The sequence below is a fragment of the Ambystoma mexicanum genome, chromosome 6q (genome assembly GCF_040938575.1).
Source record: "Ambystoma mexicanum isolate Mex_15411 chromosome 6q, UKY_AmexF1_1, whole genome shotgun sequence".
NCBI classification, from domain to species: Eukaryota; Metazoa; Chordata; class Amphibia; order Caudata; family Ambystomatidae; genus Ambystoma; species Ambystoma mexicanum.
This window is the reverse complement of record NC_090937.1, coordinates 1,630,176,540-1,630,202,006: the sequence shown is the minus strand read 5'-3', so window position 1 is coordinate 1,630,202,006 and position 25,467 is coordinate 1,630,176,540. Positions and strand designations below refer to the sequence as shown.

The 25,467-nt window shown below is 50.0% G+C and overlaps 7 non-coding genes across 7 annotated transcripts; all 7 read right to left on the bottom strand.

The window, feature by feature from the left end:
- Positions 1-548: 548 nt before the first annotated feature.
- On the bottom strand, positions 549-620 carry TRNAG-UCC (transfer RNA glycine (anticodon UCC)). Its single transcript has one exon. It is a non-coding gene; the product is annotated as a tRNA-Gly (tRNA).
- Positions 621-1,794: 1,174 nt separating this feature from the next.
- TRNAG-UCC (transfer RNA glycine (anticodon UCC)) lies at positions 1,795-1,866 on the bottom strand. Its single transcript has one exon. It is a non-coding gene; the product is annotated as a tRNA-Gly (tRNA).
- Positions 1,867-3,051: 1,185 nt separating this feature from the next.
- Positions 3,052-3,123, bottom strand: TRNAG-UCC (transfer RNA glycine (anticodon UCC)). The gene has a single exon. It is a non-coding gene; the product is annotated as a tRNA-Gly (tRNA).
- A 2,441-nt stretch (positions 3,124-5,564) lies between these two features.
- On the bottom strand, positions 5,565-5,636 carry TRNAG-UCC (transfer RNA glycine (anticodon UCC)). The gene has a single exon. It is a non-coding gene; the product is annotated as a tRNA-Gly (tRNA).
- Positions 5,637-11,803: 6,167 nt separating this feature from the next.
- On the bottom strand, positions 11,804-11,875 carry TRNAG-UCC (transfer RNA glycine (anticodon UCC)). The gene has a single exon. It is a non-coding gene; the product is annotated as a tRNA-Gly (tRNA).
- A 6,240-nt stretch (positions 11,876-18,115) lies between these two features.
- Positions 18,116-18,187, bottom strand: TRNAG-UCC (transfer RNA glycine (anticodon UCC)). Its single transcript has one exon. It is a non-coding gene; the product is annotated as a tRNA-Gly (tRNA).
- Positions 18,188-19,361: 1,174 nt separating this feature from the next.
- TRNAG-UCC (transfer RNA glycine (anticodon UCC)) lies at positions 19,362-19,433 on the bottom strand. The gene has a single exon. It is a non-coding gene; the product is annotated as a tRNA-Gly (tRNA).
- Positions 19,434-25,467: the final 6,034 nt, after the last annotated feature.

Genomic DNA, 25,467 nt, shown 5'->3' with positions numbered 1-25,467 from the left:
TCTCTCTCGCAAATAGATACTTTACTTCCCAGGTGCAACAAAACAAGCCTTCTCGAGCTGGCAGATATGGGAAGGAAGGAAGGAAGGGCCCGTTTGGAAACTCAACTCAATTACCATAAATCCCCTGCTAAGGGTTATGGGAGGGAGGAATGAAGGAACTTTGCTTCAGGGAAAGGGCTGCTGCTGCTTCAGCATGTGAGGAGCGCAGCCACACGTTTCACCTTCCTCAGTATGTTGGTTTACAGGATGAGAGAGATCCTGAAACCTCACTCTAATAGGCTGAGGTGCTGTGCTCGGTGGCCTGCTGGGACCTTTGCCCGTCAGGGCAAGGCGAATAGGCCTTTGTCAGGCCTTCGTCAGGGCTTTGTCGGGGAGGGGCCAGGAGCCCTGCTCGCTTCAATCCCCTCACCGATAGACAGTTGCAGAAACTAGGATGCAAGAACCTTTCCTGGATGGGGTTTTGATTTTCACGAAAAGTGTGTCAGCTTTGCTTTCAGCATGAGTCTGATTTCCAAAAAATGCATTTTGAACAATTTAAAGATTTGATCTGCGTTGGCCGGGAATCGAACCCGGGTCAACTGCTTGGAAGGCAGCTATGCTCACCACTATACCACCAACGCCTGCCTGTCTGGGCTATCTGATGGAGCGCCCCTTAGAAATAAGAATAAGTCATTGGCTGGGAATGAAAAAAGCTTGCGTTTGACGCAGAAGCAGTTCGCATCATGAGGTCTTGCCGGTCAGCCCAACATTTCCCCGGGACCCCTTAAAAAAGGAGCTTGGTTTTAAGTTTGGTTTGATTGAACAGTACATTTTGTTGGCTGGGCTGGGACCCTCTCCTATTTAGCGCAAGAGTGGAACGAGGCAGCAAGTTCAAGGAATGACATTGCATCCAGGCACTTACAGCTCTTTGTGCCCTAATGCCATGACACAAAAACATAATTTGAAAAAACTTAGCAGAGGATGGTTTCGATCCATCGACCTCTGGGTTATGGGCCCAGCATGCTTCCGCTGCGCCACTCTGCTGGTTGGAGAACAAGAGCTTTTCTGGGCTTTTACAGCCTACAAACCGACAACCCTAGACCCAGTTTCGAGTGAAGCGGGCAGTATCCCTTACAAAGCCAAACAACCTGCAACCACGCACTCCCATCCCATGGCCTTTTGCAGACAGGCCTCATTTCTCTAGCTCAGACCCTAACTGCCAACACCCCTTCCCCTTCTCTCTCTGTCTCTCTCTCTCTGTCTCTCTCTCTCATTCTCTCTCTCTCGCAAATAGATGCTTTACTTCCCAGGTGCAACAAAACAAGCCTTCTCGAGCTGGCAGATATGGGAAAGAAGGAAGGAAGGGCCAGTTTGGAAACTCAACTCAATTACCATAAATCCCCTGCTAAGGGTTATGGGAGGGAGGAATGAAGGAACTTTGATTCAGGGAAAGGGCTGCTGCTGCTCCAGCATGTGAGGAGCGCAGCCACACGTTTCACCTTCCTCAGTATGTTGGTTTACAGGATGAGAGAGATCCTGAAACCTCACTCTAATAGGCTGAGGTGCTGTGCTCGGTGGCCTGCTGGGACCTTTGCCCGTCAGGGCAAGGCGAATAGGCCTTCGTCAGGGCTTTGTCGGGGAGGGGCCAGGAGCCCTGCTCGCTTCAATCCCCTCACCGATAGACAGTTGCGGAAACTAGGATGCAAGAACCTTTCCTGGATGGGGTTTTGATTTTCGCGAAAAGTGTGTCAGCTTTGCTTTCAGCATGAGTCTGATTTCCCAAAAATGCATTTTGAACAATTTAAAGATTTGATCTGCGTTGGCCGGGAATCGAACCCGGGTCAACTGCTTGGAAGGCAGCTATGCTCACCACTATACCACCAACGCCTGCCTGTCTGGGCTATGTGATGGAGCGCCCCTTAGAAATAAGAATAAGTCTTTGGCTGGGAATGAAAAAAGCTTGCGTTTGACGCAGAAGCAGTTCGCATCATGAGGTCTTGCCGGTCAGCCCAACATTTCCCCGGGACCCCTTAAAAAAGGAGCTTGGTTTTAAGTTTGGTTTGATTGAACAGTACATTTTGTTGGCTGGGCTGGGACCCTCTCCTATTTAGTGCAAGAGTGGAACGAGGCAGCAAGTTCAAGGAATGACATTGCATCCAGGCACTTACAGCTCTTTGTGCCCTAATGCCATGACACAAAAACATAATTTGAAAAAAGTTAGCAGAGGATGGTTTCGATCCATCGACCTCTGGGTTATGGGCCCAGCACGCTTCCGCTGCGCCACTCTGCTGGTTGGAGAACAAGAGCTTTTCTGGGCTTTTACAGCCTACAAACTGACAACCCTAGACCCAGTTTCGAGTGAAGCGGGCAGTAGGCCTTACAAAGCCAAACAACCTGCAACCACGCACTCCCATCCCATGGCCTTTTGCAGACAGGCCTCATTTCTCTAGCTCACACCCTAACTGCCAACACCCCTTCCCCTTCTCTCTCTGTCTCTCTCTCTCTGTCTCTCTCTCTCATTCTCTCTCTCTCGCAAGTAGATACTTTACTTCCCAGGTGCAACAAAACAAGCCTTCTCGAGCTGGCAGATATTGGAAGGAAGGAAGGAAGGGCCAGTTTGGAAACTCAACTCAATTACCATAAATCCCCTGCTAAGGGTTATGGGGGGGAGGAAAGAAGGAACTTTGCTTCAGGGAAAGGGCTGCTGCTGCTTCAGCATGTGAGGAGCGCAGCCACACGTTTCACCTTCCTCAGTATGTTGGTTTACAGGATGAGAGAGATCCTGAAACCTCACTCTAATAGGCTGAGGTGCTGTGCTCGGTGGCCTGCTGGGACCTTTGCCCGTCAGGGCAAGGCGAATAGGCCTTTGTCAGGCCTTCGTCAGGGCTTTGTCGGGGAGGGGCCAGGAGCTCTGCTCGCTTCAATCCCCTCACCGATAGACAGTTGCAGAAACTAGGATGCAAGAACCTTTCCTGGATGGGGTTTTGATTTTCGCGAAAAGTGTGTCAGCTTTGCTTTCAGCATGAGTCTGATTTCCCAAAAATGCATTTTGAACAATTTAAAGATTTGATCTGCGTTGGCCGGGAATCGAACCCGGGTCAACTGCTTGGAAGGCAGCTATGCTCACCACTATACCACCAACGCCTGCCTGTCTGAGCTCGCTGATGGAGCGCCCCTTAGAAATAAGAATAAGTCATTGGCTGGGAATGAAAAAAGCTTGCGTTTGACGCAGAAGCAGTTCGCATCATGAGGTCTTGCCGGTCAGCCCAACATTTCCCCGGGACCCCTTAAAAAAGGAGCTTGGTTTTAAGTTTGGTTTGATTGAACAGTACATTTTGTTGGCTGGGCTGGGACCCTCTCCTATTTAGCGCAAGAGTGGAACGAGGCAGCAAGTTCAAGGAATGACATTGCATCCAGGCACTTACAGCTCTTTGTGCCCTAATGCCATGACACAAAAACATAATTTGAAAAAACTTAGCAGAGGATGGTTTCGATCCATCGACCTCTGGGTTATGGGCCCAGCACGCTTCCGCTGTGCCACTCTGCTGGTTGGAGAACGAGAGCTTTTCGGGGCTTTTACAGCCTACAAACCGACAACCCTAGACCCAGTTTCGAGTGAAGCGGGCAGTAGGCCTTACAAAGCCAAACAACCTACAACCACGCACTCCCATCCCATGGCCTTTTGCAGACAGGCCTCATTTCTCTAGCTCACACCCTAACTGCCAACACCCCTTCCCCTTCTCTCACTGTCTCTCTCTCTGACTCTCTCTCTCATTCTCTCTCTCTCGCAAATAGATACTTTACTTCCCAGGTGCAACAAAACAAGCCTTCTCGAGCTGGCAGATATGGGAAGGAAGGAAGGAAGGGCCAGTTTGGAAACTCAACTCAATTACCATAAATCCCCTGCTAAGGGTTATGGGAGGGAGGAATGAAGGAACTTTGCTTCAGGGAAAGGGCTGCTGCTGCTTCAGCATGTGAGGAGCGCAGCCACACGTTTCACCTTCCTCAGTATGTTGGTTTACAGGATGAGAGAGATCCTGAAACCTCACTCTAATAGGCTGAGGTGCTGTGCTCGGTGGCCTGCTGGGACCTTTGCCCGTCAGGGCAAGGCGAATAGGCCTTTGTCAGGCCTTCGTCAGGGCTTTGTCGGGGAGGGGCCAGGAGCCCTGCTCGCTTCAATCCCCTCACCGATAGACAGTTGCAGAAACTAGGATGCAAGAACCTTTCCTGGATGGGGTTTTGATTTTCACGAAAAGTGTGTCAGCTTTGCTTTCAGCATGAGTCTGATTTCCCAAAAATGCATTTTGAACAATTTAAAGATTTGATCTGCGTTGGCAGGGAATCGAACCCGGGTCAACTGCTTGGAAGGTAGCTATGCTCACCACTATACCACCAACGCCTGCCTGTCTGGGCTATCTGATGGAGCGCCCCTTAGAAATAAGAATAAGTCATTGGCTGGGAATGAAAAAAGCTTGCGTTTGACGCAGAAGCAGTTCGCATCATGAGGTCTTGCCGGTCAGCCCAACATTTCCCCGGGACCCCTTAAAAAAAGAGCTTGGTTTTAAGTTTGGTTTGTTTGAACAGTACATTTTGTTGGCTGGGCTGGGACCCTCTCCTATTTAGCGCAAGAGTGGAACGAGGCAGCAAGTTCAAGGAATGACATTGCATCCAGGCACTTACAGCTCTTTGTGCCCTAATGCCATGACACAAAAACATAATTTGAAAAAAAGTTAGCAGAGGATGGTTTCGATCCATCGACCTCTGGGTTATGGGCCCAGCACGCTTCCGCTGCCCCACTCTGCTGGTTGGAGAACAAGAGCTTTTCTGGGCTTTTACAGCCTACAAACCGACAACCCTAGACCCAGTTTCGAGTGAAGCGGGCAGTAGGCCTTACAAAGCCAAACAACCTGCAACCACGCACTCCCATCCCATGGCCTTTTGCAGACAGGCCTCATTTCTCTAGCTCACACCCTAACTGCCAACACCCCTTCCCCTTCTCTCTCTGTCTCTCTCTCTCTGTCTCTCTCTCTCATTCTCTCTCTCTCGCAAATAGATACTTTACTTCCCAGGTGCAACAAAACAAGCCTTCTCGAGCTGGCAGATATGGGAAGGAAGGAAGGAAGGGCCAGTTTGGAAACTCAACTCAATTACCATAAATCCCCTGCTAAGGGTTATGGGAGTGAGGAATGAAGGAACTTTGCTTCAGGGAAAGGGATGCTGCTGCTTCAGCATGTGAGGAGCGCAGCCACACGTTTCACCTTCCTCAGTATGTTGGTTTACAGGATGAGAGAGATCCTGAAACCTCACTCTAATAGGCTGAGGTGCTGTGCTCGGTGGCCTGCTGGGACCTTTGCCCGTCAGGGCAAGGCGAATAGGCCTTTGTCAGGCCTTCGTCAGGGCTTTGTCGGGGAGGGGCCAGGAGCCCTGCTCGCTTCAATCCCCTCACCGATAGACAGTTGCAGAAACTAGGATGCAAGAACCTTTCCTGGATGGGGTTTTGATTTTCACGAAAAGTGTGTCAGCTTTGCTTTCAGCATGAGTCTGATTTCCAAAAAATGCATTTTGAACAATTTAAAGATTTGATCTGCGTTGGCCGGGAATCGAACCCGGGTCAACTGCTTGGAAGGCAGCTATGCTCACCACTATACCACCAACGCCTGCCTGTCTGGGCTATCTGATGGAGCGTCCCTTAGAAATAAGAATAAGTCATTGGCTGGGAATGAAAAAAGCTTGCGTTTGACGCAGAAGCAGTTCGCATCATGAGGTCTTGCCGGTCAGCCCAACATTTCCCCGGGACCCCTTAAAAAAGGAGCTTGGTTTTAAGTTTGGTTTGATTGAACAGTACATTTTGTTGGCTGGGCTGGGACCCTCTCCTATTTAGCGCAAGAGTGGAACGAGGCAGCAAGTTCAAGGAATGACATTGCATCCAGGCACTTACAGCTCTTTGTGCCCTAATGCCATGACACAAAAACATAATTTGAAAAAAGTTAGCAGAGGATGGTTTCGATCCATTGACCTCTGGGTTATGGGACCAGCACGCTTCCGCTGCGCCACTCTGCTGGTTGGAGAACAAGAGCTTTTCTGGGCTTTTACAGCCTACAAACAGACAACCCTAGACCCAGTTTCGAGTGAAGCGGGCAGTAGGCCTTACAAAGCCAAACAACCTGCAACCACGCACTCCCATCCCATGGCCTTTTGCAGACAGGCCTCATTTCTCTAGCTCACACCCTAACTGCCAACACCCCTTCCCCTTCTCTCTCTGTCTCTCTCTCTCATTCTCTCTCTCTCGCAAATAGATACTTTACTTCCCAGGTGCAACAAAACAAGCCTTCTCGAGCTGGCAGATATGGGACGGAAGGAAGGAAGGGCCAGTTTGGAAACTCAACTCAATTACCATAAATCCCCTGCTAAGGGTTATGGGAGGGAGGAATGAAGGAACTTTGCTTCAGGGAAAGGGCTGCTGCTGCTTCAGCATGTGAGGAGCGCAGCCACACGTTTCACCTTCCTCAGTATGTTGGTTTACAGGATGAGAGAGATCCTGAAACCTCACTCTAATAGGCTGAGGTGCTGTGCTCGGTGGCCTGCTGGGACCTTTGCCCGTCAGGGCAAGGCGATTAGGCCTTTGTCAGGCCTTCGTCAGGGCTTTGTCGGGGAGGGGCCAGGAGCCCTGCTCGCTTCAATCCCCTCACCGATAGACAGTTGCAGAAACTAGGATGCAAGAACCTTTCCTGGATGGGGTTTTGATTTTCACGAAAAGTGTGTCAGCTTTGCTTTCAGCATGAGTCTGATTTCCAAAAAATACATTTTGAACAATTTAAAGATTTGATCTGCGTTGGCCGGGAATCGAACCCAGGTCAACTGCTTGGAAGGCAGCTATGCTCACCACTATACCACCAACGCCTGCCTGTCTGGGCTATGTGATGGAGCGCCCCTTAGAAATAAGAATAAGTCATTGGCTGGGAATGAAAAAAGCTTGCGTTTGACGCAGAAGCAGTTCGCATCGTGAGGTCTTGCCGGTCAGCCCAACATTTCCCCGGGACCCCTTAAAAAAGGAGCTTGGTTTTAAGTTTGGTTTGATTGAACAGTACATTTTGTTGGCTGGGCTGGGACCCTCTCCTATTTAGCGCAAGAGTGGAACGAGGCAGCAAGTTCAAGGAATGACATTGCATCCAGGCACTTACAGCTCTTTGTGCCCTAATGCCATGACACAAAAACATAATTTGAAAAAACTTAGCAGAGGATGGTTTCTATCCATCAACCTCTGGGTTATGGGCCCAGCACGCTTCCGCTGCGCCACTCTGCTGGTTGGAGAACAAGAGCTTTTCTGGGCTTTTACAGCCTACAAACCGACAACCCTAGACCCAGTTTCGAGTGAAGCGGGCAGTAGGCCTTACAAAGCCAAACAACCTGCAACCACGCACTCCCATCCCATGGCCTTTTGCAGACAGGCCTCATTTCTCTAGCTCACACCCTAACTGCCAACACCCCTTCCCCTTCTCTCTCTGTCTCTCTCTCTCTCTGTCTCTCTCTCTCATTCTCTCTCTCTCGCAAATAGATACTTTACTTCCCAGGTGCAACAAAACAAGCCTTCTCGAGCTGGCAGATATGGGAAGGAAGGAAGGAAGGGCCAGTTTGGAAACTCAACTCAATTACCATAAATCCCCTGCTAAGGGTTATGGGAGGGAGGAATGAAGGAACTTTGCTTCAGGGAAAGGGCTGCTGCTGCTTCAGCATGTGAGGAGCACAGCCACACGTTTCACCTTCCTCAGTATGTTGGTTTACAGGATGAGAGAGATCCTGAAACCTCACTCTAATAGGCTGAGGTGCTGTGCTCGGTGGCCTGCTGGGACCTTTGCCCGTCAGGGCAAGGCGAATAGGCCTTTGTCAGGCCTTTGTCGGGGAGGGGCCAGGAGCCCTGCTCGCTTCAATCCCCTCACCGATAGACAGTTGCAGAAACTAGGATGCAAGAACCTTTCCTGGATGGGGTTTTGATTTTCACGAAAAGTGTGTCAGCTTTGCTTTCAGCATGAGTCTGATTTCCAAAAAATGCATTTTGAACAATTTAAAGATTTGATCTGCGTTGGCCGGGAATCGAACCCGGGTCAACTGCTTGGAAGGCAGCTATGCTCACCACTATACCATCAACGCCTGCCTGTCTGGGCTATCTGATGGAGCGCCCCTTAGAAATAAGAATAAGTCATTGGCTGGGAATGAAAAAAGCTTGCGTTTGACGCAGAAGCAGTTCGCATCATGAGGTCTTGCCGGTCAGCCCAACATTTCCCCGGGACCCCTTAAAAAAGGAGCTTGGTTTTAAGTTTGGTTTGATTGAACAGTACATTTTGTTGGCTGGGCTGGGACCCTCTCCTATTTAGCGCAAGAGTGGAACGAGGCAGCAAGTTCAAGGAATGACATTGCATCCAGGCACTTACAGCTCTTTGTGCCCTAATGCCATGACACAAAAACATAATTTGAAAAAACTTAGCAGAGGATGGTTTCGATCCATCGACCTCTGGGTTATGGGCCCAGCACGCTTCCGCTGCGCCACTCTGCTGGTTGGAGAGAAGAGCTTTTCTGGGCTTTTACAGCCTACAAACCGACAACCATAGACCCAGTTTCGAGTGAAGCGGGCAGTAGGCCTTACAAAGCCAAACAACCTGCAACCACGCACTCCCATCCCATGGCCTTTTGCAGACAGGCCTCATTTCTCTAGCTCACACCCTAACTGCCAACACCCCTTCCCCTTCTCTCTCTGTCTCTCTCTCTCTGTCTCTCTCTCTCATTCTCTCTCTCTCGCAAATAGATACTTTACTTCCCAGGTGCAACAAAACAAGCCTTCTCGAGCTGGCAGATATGGGAAGGAAGGAAGGAAGGGCCAGTTTGGAAACTCAACTCAATTACCATAAATCCCCTGCTAAGGGTTATCGGAGGGAGGAATGAAGGAACTTTGCTTCAGGTAAAGGGCTGCTGCTGCTTCAGCATGTGAGGAGCGCAGCCACACGTTTCACCTTCCTCAGTATGTTGGTTTACAGGATGAGAGAGATCCTGAAACCTCACTCTAATAGGCTGAGGAGCTGTGCTCGGTGGCCTGCTGGGACCTTTGCCCGTCAGGGCAAGGCGAATAGGCCTTCGTCAGTGCTTTGTCGGGGAGGGGCCAGGAGCCCTGCTCGCTTCAATCCCCTCACCGATAGACAGTTGCAGAAACTAGGATGCAAGAACCTTTCCTGGATGGGGTTTTGATTTTCGCGAAAAGTGTGTCAGCTTTGCTTTCAGCATGAGTCTGATTTCCCAAAAATGTATTTTGAACAATTTAAAGATTTGATCTGCGTTGGCCGGGAATCGAACCCCGGTCAACTGCTTGGAAGGCAGCTATGCTCACCACTATACCACCAACGCCTGCCTGTCTGGGCTATGTGATGGAGCGCCCCTTAGAAATAAGAATAAGTCATTGGCTGGGAATGAAAAAAGCTTGCGTTTGACGCAGAAGCAGTTCGCATCATGAGGTCTTGCCGGTCAGCCCAACATTTCCCCGGGACCCCTTAAAAAAGGAGCTTGGTTTTAAGTTTGGTTTGATTGAACAGTACATTTTGTTGGCTGGGCTGGGACCCTCTCCTATTTAGCGCAAGAGTGGAACGAGGTAGCAAGTTCAAGGAATGACATTGCATCCAGGCACTTACAGCTCTTTGTGCCCTAATGCCATGACACAAAAACATAATTTGAAAAAACTTAGCAGAGGATGGTTTCGATCCATCGACCTCTGGATTATGGGCCCAGCACGCTTCCGCTGCGCCACTCTGCTGGTTGGAGAACAAGAGCTTTTCTGGGCTTTTACAGCCTACAAACCGACAACCCTAGACCCAGTTTCGAGTGAAGCGGGCAGTAGGCCTTACAAAGCCAAACAACCTGCAACCACGCACTCCCATCCCATGGCCTTTTGCAGACAGGCCTCATTTCTCTAGCTCACACCCTAACTGCCAACACCCCTTCCCCTTCTCTCACTGTCTCTCTCTCTCTGTCTCTCTCTCTCATTCTCTCTCTCTCGCAAATAGATACTTTACTTCCCAGGTGCAACAAAACAAGCCTTCTCGAGCTGGCAGATATGGGAAGGAAGGAAGGAAGGGCCCGTTTGGAAACTCAACTCAATTACCATAAATCCCCTGCTAAGGGTTATGGGAGGGAGGAATGAAGGAACTTTGCTTCAGGGAAAGGGCTGCTGCTGCTTCAGCATGTGAGGAGCGCAGCCACACGTTTCACCTTCCTCAGTATGTTGGTTTACAGGATGAGAGAGATCCTGAAACCTCACTCTAATAGGCTGAGGTGCTGTGCTCGGTGGCCTGCTGGGACCTTTGCCCGTCAGGGCAAGGCGAATAGGCCTTTGTCAGGCCTTCGTCAGGGCTTTGTCGGGGAGGGGCCAGGAGCCCTGCTCGCTTCAATCCCCTCACCGATAGACAGTTGCAGAAACTAGGATGCAAGAACCTTTCCTGGATGGGGTTTTGATTTTCACGAAAAGTGTGTCAGCTTTGCTTTCAGCATGAGTCTGATTTCCAAAAAATGCATTTTGAACAATTTAAAGATTTGATCTGCGTTGGCCGGGAATCGAACCCGGGTCAACTGCTTGGAAGGCAGCTATGCTCACCACTATACCACTAACGCCTGCCTGTCTGGGCTATCTGATGGAGCGCCCCTTAGAAATAAGAATAAGTCATTGGCTGGGAATGAAAAAAGCTTGCGTTTGACGCAGAAGCAGTTCGCATCATGAGGTCTTGCCGGTCAGCCCAACATTTCCCCGGGACCCCTTAAAAAAGGAGCTTGGTTTTAAGTTTGGTTTGATTGAACAGTACATTTTGTTGGCTGGGCTGGGACCCTCTCCTATTTAGCGCAAGAGTGGAACGAGGCAGCAAGTTCAAGGAATGACATTGCATCCAGGCACTTACAGCTCTTTGTGCCCTAATGCCATGACACAAAAACATAATTTGAAAAAACTTAGCAGAGGATGGTTTCGATCCATCGACCTCTGGGTTATGGGCCCAGCATGCTTCCGCTGCGCCACTCTGCTGGTTGGAGAACAAGAGCTTTTCTGGGCTTTTACAGCCTACAAACCGACAACCCTAGACCCAGTTTCGAGTGAAGCGGGCAGTATCCCTTACAAAGCCAAACAACCTGCAACCACGCACTCCCATCCCATGGCCTTTTGCAGACAGGCCTCATTTCTCTAGCTCAGACCCTAACTGCCAACACCCCTTCCCCTTCTCTCTCTGTCTCTCTCTCTCTGTCTCTCTCTCTCATTCTCTCTCTCTCGCAAATAGATGCTTTACTTCCCAGGTGCAACAAAACAAGCCTTCTCGAGCTGGCAGATATGGGAAAGAAGGAAGGAAGGGCCAGTTTGGAAACTCAACTCAATTACCATAAATCCCCTGCTAAGGGTTATGGGAGGGAGGAATGAAGGAACTTTGATTCAGGGAAAGGGCTGCTGCTGCTCCAGCATGTGAGGAGCGCAGCCACACGTTTCACCTTCCTCAGTATGTTGGTTTACAGGATGAGAGAGATCCTGAAACCTCACTCTAATAGGCTGAGGTGCTGTGCTCGGTGGCCTGCTGGGACCTTTGCCCGTCAGGGCAAGGCGAATAGGCCTTCGTCAGGGCTTTGTCGGGGAGGGGCCAGGAGCCCTGCTCGCTTCAATCCCCTCACCGATAGACAGTTGCGGAAACTAGGATGCAAGAACCTTTCCTGGATGGGGTTTTGATTTTCGCGAAAAGTGTGTCAGCTTTGCTTTCAGCATGAGTCTGATTTCCCAAAAATGCATTTTGAACAATTTAAAGATTTGATCTGCGTTGGCCGGGAATCGAACCCGGGTCAACTGCTTGGAAGGCAGCTATGCTCACCACTATACCACCAACGCCTGCCTGTCTGGGCTATGTGATGGAGCGCCCCTTAGAAATAAGAATAAGTCTTTGGCTGGGAATGAAAAAAGCTTGCGTTTGACGCAGAAGCAGTTCGCATCATGAGGTCTTGCCGGTCAGCCCAACATTTCCCCGGGACCCCTTAAAAAAGGAGCTTGGTTTTAAGTTTGGTTTGATTGAACAGTACATTTTGTTGGCTGGGCTGGGACCCTCTCCTATTTAGTGCAAGAGTGGAACGAGGCAGCAAGTTCAAGGAATGACATTGCATCCAGGCACTTACAGCTCTTTGTGCCCTAATGCCATGACACAAAAACATAATTTGAAAAAACTTAGCAGAGGATGGTTTCGATCCATCGACCTCTGGGTTATGGGCCCATCCATCGACCTCTGGGTTATGGGCCCAGCACGCTTCCGCTGCGCCACTCTGCTGGTTGGAGAACAAGAGCTTTTCTGGGCTTTTACAGCCTACAAACCGACAACCCTAGACCCAGTTTCGAGTGAAGCGGGCAGTAGGCCTTACAAAGCCAAACAACCTGCAACCATGCACTCCCATCCCATGGCCTTTTGCAGACAGGCCTCATTTCTCTAGCTCACACCCTAACTGCCAACACCCCTTCCCCTTCTCTCTCTGTCTCTCTCTCTCTGTCTCTCTCTCTCATTCTCTCTCTCTCGCAAATAGATACTTTACTTCCCAGGTGCAACAAAACAAGCCTTCTCGAGCTGGCAGATATGGGAAGGAAGGAAGGAAGGGCCAGTTTGGAAACTCAACTCAATTACCATAAATCCCCTGCTAAGGGTTATGGGAGGGAGGAATGAAGGAACTTTGCTTCAGGGAAAGGGCAGCTGCTGCTTCAGCATGTGAGGAGCGCAGCCACACGTTTCACCTTCCTCAGTATGTTGGTTTACAGGATGAGAGAGATCCTGAAACCTCACTCTAATAGGCTGAGGTGCTGTGCTCGGTGGCCTGCTGGGACCTTTGCCCGTCAGGGCAAGGCGAATAGGCCTTTGTCAGGCCTTCGTCAGGGCTTTGTCGGGGAGGGGCCAGGAGCCCTGCTCGCTTCAATCCCCTCACCGATAGACAGTTGCAGAAACTAGGATGCAAGAACCTTTCCTGGATGGGGTTTTGATTTTCGCGAAAAGTGTGTCAGCTTTGCTTTCAGCATGAGTCTGATTTCCCAAAAATGCATTTTGAACAATTTAAAGATTTGATCTGCGTTGGCCGGGAATCGAACCCGGGTCAACTGCTTGGAAGGCAGCTATGCTCACCACTATACCACCAACACCTGCCTGTCTGGGCTATGTGATGGAGCGCCCCTTAGAAATAAGAATAAGTCATTGGCTGGGAATGAAAAAAGCTTGCGTTTGACGCAGAAGCAGTTCGCATCATGAGGTCTTGCCGGTCAGCCCAACATTTCCCCGGGACCCCTTAAAAAAGGAGCTTGGTTTTAAGTTTGGTTTGATTGAACAGTACATTTTGTTGGCTGGGCTGGGACCCTCTCCTATTTAGCGCAAGAGTGGAACGAGGCAGCAAGTTCAAGGAATGACATTGCATCCAGGCACTTACAGCTCTTTGTGCCCTAATGCCATGACACAAAAACATAATTTGAAAAAACTTAGCAGAGGATGGTTTCGATCCATCGACCTCTGGGTTATGGGCCCAGCACGCTTCCGCTGCGCCACTCTGCTGGTTGGAGAACAAGAGCTTTTCTGGGCTTTTACAGCCTACAAACCGACAACCCTAGACCCAGTTTCGAGTGAAGCGGGCAGTAGGCCTTACAAAGCCAAACAACCTGCAACCACGCACTCCCATCCCATGGCCTTTTGCAGACAGGCCTCATTTCTCTAGCTCACACCCTAACTGCCAACACCCCTTCCCCTTCTCTCTCTGTCTCTCTCTCTCTGTCTCTCTCTCTCATTCTCTCTCTCTCGCAAGTAGATACTTTACTTCCCAGGTGCAACAAAACAAGCCTTCTCGAGCTGGCAGATATTGGAAGGAAGGAAGGAAGGGCCAGTTTGGAAACTCAACTCAATTACCATAAATCCCCTGCTAAGGGTTATGGGGGGGAGGAAAGAAGGAACTTTGCTTCAGGGAAAGGGCTGCTGCTGCTTCAGCATGTGAGGAGCGCAGCCACACGTTTCACCTTCCTCAGTATGTTGGTTTACAGGATGAGAGAGATCCTGAAACCTCACTCTAATAGGCTGAGGTGCTGTGCTCGGTGGCCTGCTGGGACCTTTGTCCGTCAGGGCAAGGCGAATAGGCCTTTGTCAGGCCTTCGTCAGGGCTTTGTCGGGGAGGGGCCAGGAGCTCTGCTCGCTTCAATCCCCTCACCGATAGACAGTTGCAGAAACTAGGATGCAAGAACCTTTCCTGGATGGGGTTTTGATTTTCGCGAAAAGTGTGTCAGCTTTGCTTTCAGCATGAGTCTGATTTCCAAAAAATGCATTTTGAACAATTTAAAGATTTGATCTGCGTTGGCCGGGAATCGAACCCGGGTCAACTGCTTGGAAAGCAGCTATGCTCACCACTATACCACCAACGCCTGCCTGTCTGAGCTCTCTGATGGAGCGCCCCTTAGAAATAAGAATAAGTCATTGGCTGGGAATGAAAAAAGCTTGCGTTTGACGCAGAAGCAGTTCGCATCATGAGGTCTTGCCGGTCAGCCCAACATTTCCCCGGGACCCCTTAAAAAAGGAGCTTGGTTTTAAGTTTGGTTTGATTGAACAGTACATTTTGTTGGCTGGGCTGGGACCCTCTCCTATTTAGCGCAAGAGTGGAACGAGGCAGCAAGTTCAAGGAATGACATTGCATCCAGGCACTTACAGCTCTTTGTGCCCTAATGCCATGACACAAAAACATAATTTGAAAAAACTTAGCAGAGGATGGTTTCGATCCATCGACCTCTGGGTTATGGGCCCAGCACGCTTCCGCTGTGCCACTCTGCTGGTTGGAGAACGAGAGCTTTTCGGGGCTTTTACAGCCTACAAACCGACAACCCTAGACCCAGTTTCGAGTGAAGCGGGCAGTAGGCCTTACAAAGCCAAACAACCTACAACCACGCACTCCCATCCCATGGCCTTTTGCAGACAGGCCTCATTTCTCTAGCTCACACCCTAACTGCCAACACCCCTTCCCCTTCTCTCTCTGTCTCTCTCTCTCTGTCTCTCTCTCTCATTCTCTCTCTCTCGCAAATAGATACTTTACTTCCCAGGTGCAACAAAACAAGCCTTCTCGAGCTGGCAGATATGGGAAGGAAGGAAGGAAGGGCCAGTTTGGAAACTCAACTCAATTACCATAAATCCCCTGCTAAGGGTTATGGGAGGGAGGAATGAAGGAACTTTGCTTCAGGGAAAGGGCTGCTGCTGCTTCAGCATGTGAGGAGCGCAGCCACACGTTTCACCTTCCTCAGTATGTTGGTTTACAGGATGAGAGAGATCCTGAAACCTCACTCTAATAGGCTGAGGTGCTGTGCTCGGTGGCCTGCTGGGACCTTTGCCCGTCAGGGCAAGGCGAATAGGCCTTTGTCAGGCCTTCGTCAGGGCTTTGTCGGGGAGGGGCCAGGAGCCCTGCTCGCTTCAATCCCCTCACCGATAGACAGTTGCAGAAACTAGGATGCAAGAACCTTTCCTGGATGGGGTTTTGATTTTCACGAAAAGTGTGTCAGCTTTGCTTTCAGCATGAGTCTGATTTCCAAAAAATGCATTTTGAACAATTTAAAGATTTGATCTGCGTTGGCCGGGAATCGAACCCGGGTCAACTGCTTGGAAGGCAGCTATGCTCACCACTATACCACCAAAGCCTGCCTGTCTGGGCTATCTGATGGAGCGCCCCTTAGAAATAAGAATAAGTCATTGGCTGGGAATGAAAAAAGCTTGCGTTTGACGCAGAAGCAGTTCGCATCATGAGGTCTTGCCGGTCAGCCCAACATTTCCCCGGGACCCCTTAAAAAAGGAGCTTGGTTTTAAGTTTGGTTTGATTGAACAGTACATTTTGTTGGCTGGGCTGGGACCCTCTCCTATTTAGCGCAAGAGTGGAACGAGGCAGCAAGTTCAAGGAATGACATTGAAATCCAGGCACTTACAGCTCTTTGTGCCCTAATGCCATGACACAAAAACATAATTTGAAAAAACTTAGCAGAGGATGGTTTCGATCCATCGACCTCTGGGTTATGGGCCCAGCATGCTTCTGCTGCGCCACTCTGCTGGTTGGAGAACAAGAGCTTTTCTGGGCTTTTACAGCCTACAAACCGACAACCGTAGACCCAGTTTCGAGTGAAGCGGGCAGTAGGCCTTACAAAGCCAAACAACCTGCAACCACGCACTCCCATCCCATGGCCTTTTGCAGACAGGCCTCATTTCTCTAGCTCACACCGTAACTGCCAACACCCCTTCCCCTTCTCTCTCTGTCTCTCTCTCTCTGTCTCTCTCTCTCATTCTCTCTCTCTCGCAAATAGATACTTTACTTCCCAGGTGCAACAAAACAAGCATTCTCGAGCTGGCAGATATGGGAAGGAAGGAAGGAAGGGCCAGTTTGGAAACTCAACTCAATTACCATAAATCCCCTGCTAAGGGTTATGGGAGGGAGGAATGAAGGAACTTTGCTTCAGGGAAAGGGCTGCTGCTGCTTCAGCATGTGAGGAGCGCAGCCACACGTTTCACCTTCCTCAGTATGTTGGTTTACAGGATGAGAGAGATCCTGAAACCTCACTCTAATAGGCTGAGGTGCTGTGCTCGGTGGCCTGCTGGGACCTTTGCCCGTCAGGGCAAGGCGAATAGGCCTTTGTCAGGCCTTCGTCAGGGCTTTGTCGGGGAGGGGCCAGGAGCCCTGCTCGCTTCAATCCCCTCACCGATAGACAGTTGCAGAAACTAGGATGCAAGAACCTTTCCTGGATGGGGTTTTGATTTTCACGAAAAGTGTGTCAGCTTTGCTTTCAGCATGAGTCTGATTTCCAAAAAATGCATTTTGAACAATTTAAAGATTTGATCTGCGTTGGCCGGGAAGCGAACCCGGGTCACTGCTTGGAAGGCAGCTATGCTCACCACTATACCACCAACGCCTGCCTGTCTGGGCTATCTGATGGAGCGCCCCTTAGAAATAAGAATAAGTCATTGGCTGGGAATGAAAAAAGCTTGCGTTTGACGCAGAAGCAGTTCGCATCATGAGGTCTTGCCGGTCAGCCCAACATTTCCCTGGGACCCCTTAAAAAAGGAGCTTGGTTTTAAGTTTGGTTTGATTGAACAGTACATTTTGTTGGCTGGGCTGGGACCCTCTCTTATTTAGCGCAAGAGTGGAACGAGGCAGCAAGTTCAAGGAATGACATTGCATCCAGGCACTTACAGCTCTTTGTGCCCTAATGCCATGACACAAAAACATAATTTGAAAAAACTTAGCAGAGGATGGTTTCGATCCATCGACCTCTGGGTTATGGGTCCAGCACGCTTCCGCTGCGCCACTCTGCTGGTTGGAGAACAAGAGCTTTTCTGGGCTTTTACAGCCTACAAACCGACAACCCTAGACCCAGTTTCGAGTGAAGCGGGCAGTAGGCCTTACAAAGCCAAACAACATGCAACCACGCACTCCCATCCCATGGCCTTTTGCAGACAGGCCTCATTTCTCTAGCTCACACCCTAACTGCCAACACCCCTTCCCCTTCTCTCTCTGTCTCTCTCTCTCTGTCTCTCTCTCTCATTCTCTCTCTCTCGCAAATAAATACTTTACTTCCCAGGTGCAACAAAACAAGCCTTCTCGAGCTGGCAGATATGGGAAGGAAGGAAGGAAGGGCCAGTTTGGAAACTCAACTCAATTACCATAAATCCCCTGCTAAGGGTTATGGGAGGGAGGAATGAAGGAACTTTGCTTCAGGGAAAGGGCTGCTGCTGCTTCAGCATGTGAGGAGCGCAGCCACACGTTTCACCTTCCTCAGTATGTTGGTTTACAGGATGAGAGAGATCCTGAAACCTCACTCTAATAGGCTGAGGTGCTGTGCTCGGTGGCCCGCTGGGACCTTTGCCCGTCAGGGCAAGGCGAATAGGCCTTTGTCAGGCCTTCGTCAGGGCTTTGTCGGGGAGGGGCCAGGAGCCCTGCTCGCTTCAATCCCCTCACCGATAGACAGTTGCAGAAACTAGGATGCAAGAACCTTTCCTGGATGGGGTTTTGATTTTCGCGAAAAGTGTGTCAGCTTTGCTTTCAGCATGAGTCTGATTTCCAAAAAATGCATTTTGAACAATTTAAAGATTTGATCTGCGTTGGCCGGGAATCGAACCCGGGTCAACTGCTTGGAAGGCAGCTATGCTCACCACTATACCACCAACGCCTGCCTGTCTGGACTATCTGATGGAGCGCCCCTTAGAAATAAGAATAAGTCATTGGCTGGGAATGAAAAAAGCTTGCGTTTGACGCAGAAGCAGTTCGCATCATGAGGTCTTGCCGGTCAGCCCAACATTTCCCCGGGACCCCTTAAAAAAGGAGCTTGGTTTTAAGTTTGGTTTGATTGAACAGTACATTTTGTTGGCTGGGCTGGGACCCTCTCCTATTTAGCGCAAGAGTGGAACGAGGCAGCAAGTTCAAGGAATGACATTGCATCCAGGCACTTACAGCTCTTTGTGCCCTAATGCCATGACACAAAAACATAATTTGAAAAAACTTAGCAGAGGATGGTTTCGATCCATCGACCTCTGGGTTATGGGCCCAGCACGCTTCCGCTGTGCCACTCTGCTGGCTGGAGAACGAGAGCTTTTCGGGGCTTTTACAGCCTACAAACCGACAACCCTAGACCCAGTTTCGAGTGAAGCGGGCAGTATCCCTTACAAAGCCAAACAACCTGCAACCACGCACTCCCATCCCATGGCCTTTTGCAGACAGGCCTCATTTCTCTAGCTCACACCCTAACTGCCAACACCCCTTCCCCTTCTCTCTCTGTCTCTCTCTCTCTGTCTCTCTCTCTCATTCTCTCTCTCTCGCAAATAGATACTTTACTTCCCAGGTGCAACAAAACAAGCCTTCTCGAGCTGGCAGATATGGGAAGGAAGGAAGGAAGGGCCAGTTTGGAAACTCAACTCAATTACCATAAATCCCCTGCTAAGGGTTATGGGAGGGAGGAATGAAGGAACTTTGCTTCAGGGAAAGGGCTGCTGCTGCTTCAGCATGTGAGGAGCGCAGCCACACGTTTCACCTTCCTCAGTATGTTGGTTTACAGGATGAGAGAGATCCTGAAACCTCACTCTAATAGGCTGAGGTGCTGTGCTCGGTGGCCTGCTGGGACCTTTGCCCGTCAGGGCAAGGCGAATAGGCCTTCGTCAGGGCTTTGTCGGGGAGGGGCCAGGAGCCCTGCTGGCTTCAATCCCCTCACCGATAGACAGTTGCGGAAACTAGGATGCAAGAACCTTTCCTGGATGGGGTTTTGATTTTCGCGAAAAGTGTGTCAGCTTTGCTTTCAGCATGAGTCTGATTTCCCAAAAATGCATTTTGAACAATTTAAAGATTTGATCTGCGTTGGCCGGGAATCGAACCCGGGTCAACTGCTTGGAAGGCAGCTATGCTCACCACTATACCACCAACGCCTGCCTGTCTGGGCTATGTGATGGAGCGCCCCTTAGAAATAAGAATAAGTCTTTGGCTGGGAATGAAAAAAGCTTGCGTTTGACGCAGAAGCAGTTCGCATCATGAGGTCTTGCCGGTCAGCCCAACATTTCCCCGGGACCCCTTAAAAAAGGAGCTTGGTTTTAAGTTTGGTTTGTTTGAACAGTACATTTTGTTGGCTGGGCTGGGACCCTCTCCTATTTAGCGCAAGAGTGGAACGAGGCAGCAAGTTCAAGGAATGACATTGCATCCAGGCACTTACAGCTCTTTGTGCCCTAATGCCATGACACAAAAACATAATTTGAAAAAAAGTTAGCAGAGGATGGTTTCGATCCATCGACCTCTGGGTTATGGGCCCAGCACGCTTCCGCTGCCCCACTCTGCTGGTTGGAGAACAAGAGCTTTTCTGGGCTTTTACAGCCTACAAACCGACAACCCTAGACCCAGTTTCGAGTGAAGCGGGCAGTAGGCCTTACAAAGCCAAACAACCTGCAACCACGCACTCCCATCCCATGGCCTTTTGCAGACAGGCCTCATTTCTCTAGCTCACACCCTAACTGCCAACACCCCTTCCCCTTCTCTCTCTGTCTCTCTCTCTCTGTCTCTCTCTCTCATTCTCTCTCTCTCGCAAATAGATACTTTACTTCCCAGGTGCAACAAAACAAGCCTTCTCGAGCTGGCAGATATGGGAAGGAAGGAAGGAAGGGCCAGTTTGGAAACTCAACTCAATTACCATAAATCCCCTGCTAAGGGTTATGGGAGTGAGGAATGAAGGAACTTTGCTTCAGGGAAAGGGATGCTGCTGCTTCAGCATGTGAGGAGCGCAGCCACACGTTTCACCTTCCTCAGTATGTTGGTTTACAGGATGAGAGAGATCCTGAAACCTCACTCTAATAGGCTGAGGTGCTGTGCTCGGTGGCCTGCTGGGACCTTTGCCCGTCAGGGCAAGGCGAATAGGCCTTTGTCAGGCCTTCGTCAGGGCTTTGTCGGGGAGGGGCCAGGAGCCCTGCTCGCTTCAATCCCCTCACCGATAGACAGTTGCAGAAACTAGGATGCAAGAACATTTCCTGGATGGGGTTTTGATTTTCACGAAAAGTGTGTCAGCTTTGCTTTCAGCATGAGTCTGATTTCCAAAAAATGCATTTTGAACAATTTAAAGATTTGATCTGCGTTGGCCGGGAATCGAACCCGGGTCAACTGCTTGGAAGGCAGCTATGCTCACCATTATACCACCAACGCCTGCCTGTCTGGGCTATCTGATGGAGCGCCCCTTAGAAATAAGAATAAGTCATTGGCTGGGAATGAAAAAAGCTTGCGTTTGACGCAGAAGCAGTTCGCATCATGAGGTCTTGCCGGTCAGCCCAACATTTCCCCGGGACCCCTTAAAAAAGGAGCTTGGTTTTAAGTTTGGTTTGATTGAACAGTACATTTTGTTGGCTGGGCTGGGACCCTCTCCTATTTAGCGCAAGAGTGGAACGAGGCAGCAAGTTCAAGGAATGATATTGCATCCAGGCACTTACAGCTCTTTGTGCCCTAATGCCATGACACAAAAACATAATTTGAAAAAACTTAGCAGAGGATGGTTTCGATCCATCGACCTCTGGGTTATGGGCCCAGCACGCTTCCGCTGCGCCACTCTGCTGGTTGGAGAACAAGAGCTTTTCTGAGCTTTTACAGCCTACAAATTGACAACCCTAGACCCAGTTTCGAGTGAAGCGGGCAGTAGGCCTTACAAAGCCAAACAACCTGCAACCACGCACTCCCATCCCATGGCCTTTTGCAGACAGGCCTCATTTCTCTAGCTCACACCCTAACTGCCAACACCCCTTCCCCTTCTCTCTCTGTCTCTCTCTCTCTGTCTCTCTCTCTCATTCTCTCTCTCTCGCAAGTAGATACTTTACTTCCCAGGTGCAACAAAACAAGCCTTCTCGAGCTGGCAGATATGGGAAGGAAGGAAGGAAGGGCCAGTTTGGAAACTCAACTCAATTACCATAAATCCCCTGCTAAGGGTTATGGGGGGGAGGAATGAAGGAACTTTGCTTCAGGGAAAGGGCTGCTGCTGCTTCAGCATGTGAGGAGTGCAGCCACACGTTTCACCTTCCTCAGTATGTTGGTTTACAGGATGAGAGAGATCCTGAAACCTCACTCTAATAGGCTGAGGTGCTGTGCTCGGTGGCCTGCTGGGACCTTTGCCCGTCAGGGCAAGGCGAATAGGCCTTTGTCAGGCCTTCGTCAGGGCTTTGTCGGGGAGGGGCCAGGAGCCCTGCTCGCTTCAATCCCCTCACCGATAGACAGTTGCAGAAACTAGGTTGCAAGAACCTTTCCTGGATGGGGTTTTGATTTTCGCGAAAAGTGTGTCAGCTTTGCTTTCAGCATGAGTCTGATTTCCAAAAAATGCATTTTGAACAATTTAAAGATTTGATCTGCGTTGGGCGGGAATCGAACCCGGGTCAACTGCTTGGAAGGCAGCTATGCTCACCACTATACCACCAACGCCTGCCTGTCTGAGCTCTCTGATGGAGCGCCCCTTAGAAATAAGAATAAGTCATTGGCTGGGAATGAAAAAAGCTTGCGTTTGACGCAGAAGCAGTTCGCATCATGAGGTCTTGCCGGTCAGCCCAACATTTCCCCGGGACCCCTTAAAAAAGGAGCTTGGTTTTAAGTTTGGTTTGATTGAACAGTACATTTTGTTGGCTGGGCTGGGACCCTCTCCTATTTAGCGCAAGAGTGGAACGAGGCAGCAAGTTCAAGGAATGACATTGCATCCAGGCACTTACAGCTCTTTGTGCCCTAATGCCATGACACAAAAACATAATTTGAAAAAACTTAGCAGAGGATGGTTTCGATCCATCGACCTCTGGGTTATGGGCCCAGCACGCTTCCGCTGTGCCACTCTGCTGGTTGGAGAACGAGAGCTTTTCGGGGCTTTTACAGCCTACAAACCGACAACCCTAGACACAGTTTCGAGTGAAGCGGGCAGTAGGCCTTACAAAGCCAAACAACCTGCAACCACGCACTCCCATCCCATGGCCTTTTGCAGACAGGCCTCATTTCTCTAGCTCACACCCTAACTGCCAACAACCCTTCCCCTTCTCTCACTGTCTCTCTCTCTCTGTCTCTCTCTCTCATTCTCTCTCTCTCGCAAATAGATACTTTACTTCCCGGTGCAACAAAACAAGCCTTCTCGAGCTGGCAGATATGGGAAGGAAGGAAGGAAGGGCCAGTTTGGAAACTCAACTCAATTACCATAAATCCCCTGCTAAGGGTTATGGGAGGGAGGAATGAAGGAACTTTGCTTCAGGGAAAGGGCTGCTGCTGCTTCAGCATGTGAGGAGCGCAGCCACACGTTTCACCTTCCTCAGTATGTTGGTTTACAGGATGAGAGAGATCCTGAAACCTCACTCTAATAGGCTGAGGTGCTGTGCTCGGTGGCTTGCTGGGACCTTTGCCCGTCAGGGCAAGGCGAATAGGCCTTTGTCAGGCCTTCGTCAGGGCTTTGTCGGGGAGGGGCCAGGAGCCCTGCTCGCTTCAATCCCCTCACCGATAGACAGTTGCAGAAACTAGGATGCAAGAACCTTTCCTGGATGGGGTTTTGATTTTCACGAAAAGTGTGTCAGCTTTGCTTTCAGCATGAGTCTGATTTCCAAAAAATGCATTTTGAACAATTTAAAGATTTGATCTGCGTTGGCCGGTAATCGAACCCGGGTCAACTGCTTGGAAGGCAGCTATGCTCACCACTATACCACCAACGCCTGCCTGTCTGGGCTATCTGATGGAGCGCCCCTTAGAAATAAGAATAAGTCATTGGCTGGGAATGAAAAAAGCTTGCGTTTGACGCAGAAGCAGTTCGCATCATGAGGTCTTGCCGGTCAGCCCAACATTTCCCCGGGACCCCTTAAAAAAGGAGCTTGGTTTTAAGTTTGGTTTGATTGAACAGTACATTTTGTTGGCTGGGCTGGGACCCTCTCCTATTTAGCGCAAGAGTGGAACGAGGCAGCAAGTTCAAGGAATGACATTGCATCCAGGCACTTACAGCTCTTTGTGCCCTAATGCCATGACACAAAAACATAATTTGAAAAAACTTAGCAGAGGATGGTTTCGATCCATCGACCTCTGGGTTATGGGCCCAGCATGCTTCCGCTGCGCCACTCTGCTGGTTGGAGAACAAGAGCTTTTCTGGGCTTTTACAGCCTACAAACCGACAACCCTAGACCCAGTTTCGAGTGAAGCGGGCAGTATCCCTTACAAAGCCAAACAACCTGCAACCACGCACTCCCATCCCATGGCCTTTTGCAGACAGGCCTCATTTCTCTAGCTCACACCCTAACTGCCAACACCCCTTCCCCTTCTCTCTCTGTCTCTCTCTCTCTGTCTCTCTCTCTCATTCTCTCTCTCTCGCAAATAGATGCTTTACTTCCCAGGTGCAACAAAACAAGCCTTCTCGAGCTGGCAGATATGGGAAGGAAGGAAGGAAGGGCCAGTTTGGAAACTCAACTCAATTACCATAAATCCCCTGCTAAGGGTTATGGGAGGGAGGAATGAAGGAACTTTGATTCAGGGAAAGGGCTGCTGCTGCTCCAGCATGTGAGGAGCGCAGCCACACGTTTCACCTTCCTCAGTATGTTGGTTTACAGGATGAGAGAGATCCTGAAACCTCACTCTAATAGGCTGAGGTGCTGTGCTCGGTGGCCTGCTGGGACCTTTGCCCGTCAGGGCAAGGCGAATAGGCCTTCGTCAGGGCTTTGTCGGGGAGGGGCCAGGAGCCCTGCTCGCTTCAATCCCCTCACCGATAGACAGTTGCGGAAACTAGGATGCAAGAACCTTTCCTGGATGGGGTTTTGATTTTCGCGAAAAGTGTGTCAGCTTTGCTTTCAGCATGAGTCTGATTTCCCAAAAATGCATTTTGAACAATTTAAAGATTTGATCTGCGGGGAATCGAACCCGGGTCAACTGCTTGGAAGGCAGCTATGCTCACCACTATACCACCAACGCCTGCCTGTCTGGGCTATGTGATGGAGCACCCCTTAGAAATAAGAATAAGTCTTTGGCTGGGAATGAAAAAAGCTTGCGTTTGACGCAGAAGCAGTTCGCATCATGAGGTCTTGCCGGTCAGCCCAACATTTCCCCGGGACCCCTTAAAAAAGGAGCTTGGTTTTAAGTTTGGTTTGATTGAACAGTACATTTTGTTGACTGGGCTGGGACCCTCTCCTATTTAGTGCAAGAGTGGAACGAGGCAGCAAGTTCAAGGAATGACATTGCATCCAGGCACTTACAGCTCTTTGTGCCCTAATGCCATGACACAAAAACATAATTTGAAAAAACTTAGCAGAGGATGGTTTCGATCCATCGACCTCTGGGTTATGGGCCCAGCACGCTTCCGCTGCGCCACTCTGCTGGTTGGAGAACAAGAGCTTTTCTGGGCTTTTAAAGCCTACAAACCGACAACCCTAGACCCAGTTTCGAGTGAAGCGGGCAGTAGGCCTTACAAAGCCAAACAACCTGCAACCACGCACTCCCATCCCATGGCCTTTTGCAGACAGGCCTCATTTCTCTAGCTCACACCCTAACTGCCAACACCCCTTCCCCTTCTCTCTCTGTCTCTCTCTCTCTGTCTCTCTCTCTCATTCTCTCTCTCTCGCAAGTAGATACTTTACTTCCCAGGTGCAACAAAACAAGCCTTCTCGAGCTGGCAGATATGGGAAGGAAGGAAGGAAGGGCCAGTTTGGAAACTCAACTCAATTACCATAAATCCCCTGCTAAGGGTTATGGGGGGGAGGAATGAAGGAACTTTGCTTCAGGGAAAGGGCTGCTGCTGCTTCAGCATGTGAGGAGTGCAGCCACACGTTTCACCTTCCTCAGTATGTTGGTTTACAGGATGAGAGAGATCCTCACTCTAATAGGCTGAGGTGCTGTGCTCGGTGGCCTGCTGGGACCTTTGCCCGTCAGGGCAAGGCGAATAGGCCTTTGTCAGGCCTTCGTCAGGGCTTTGTCAGGGAGGGGCCAGGAGCCCTGCTC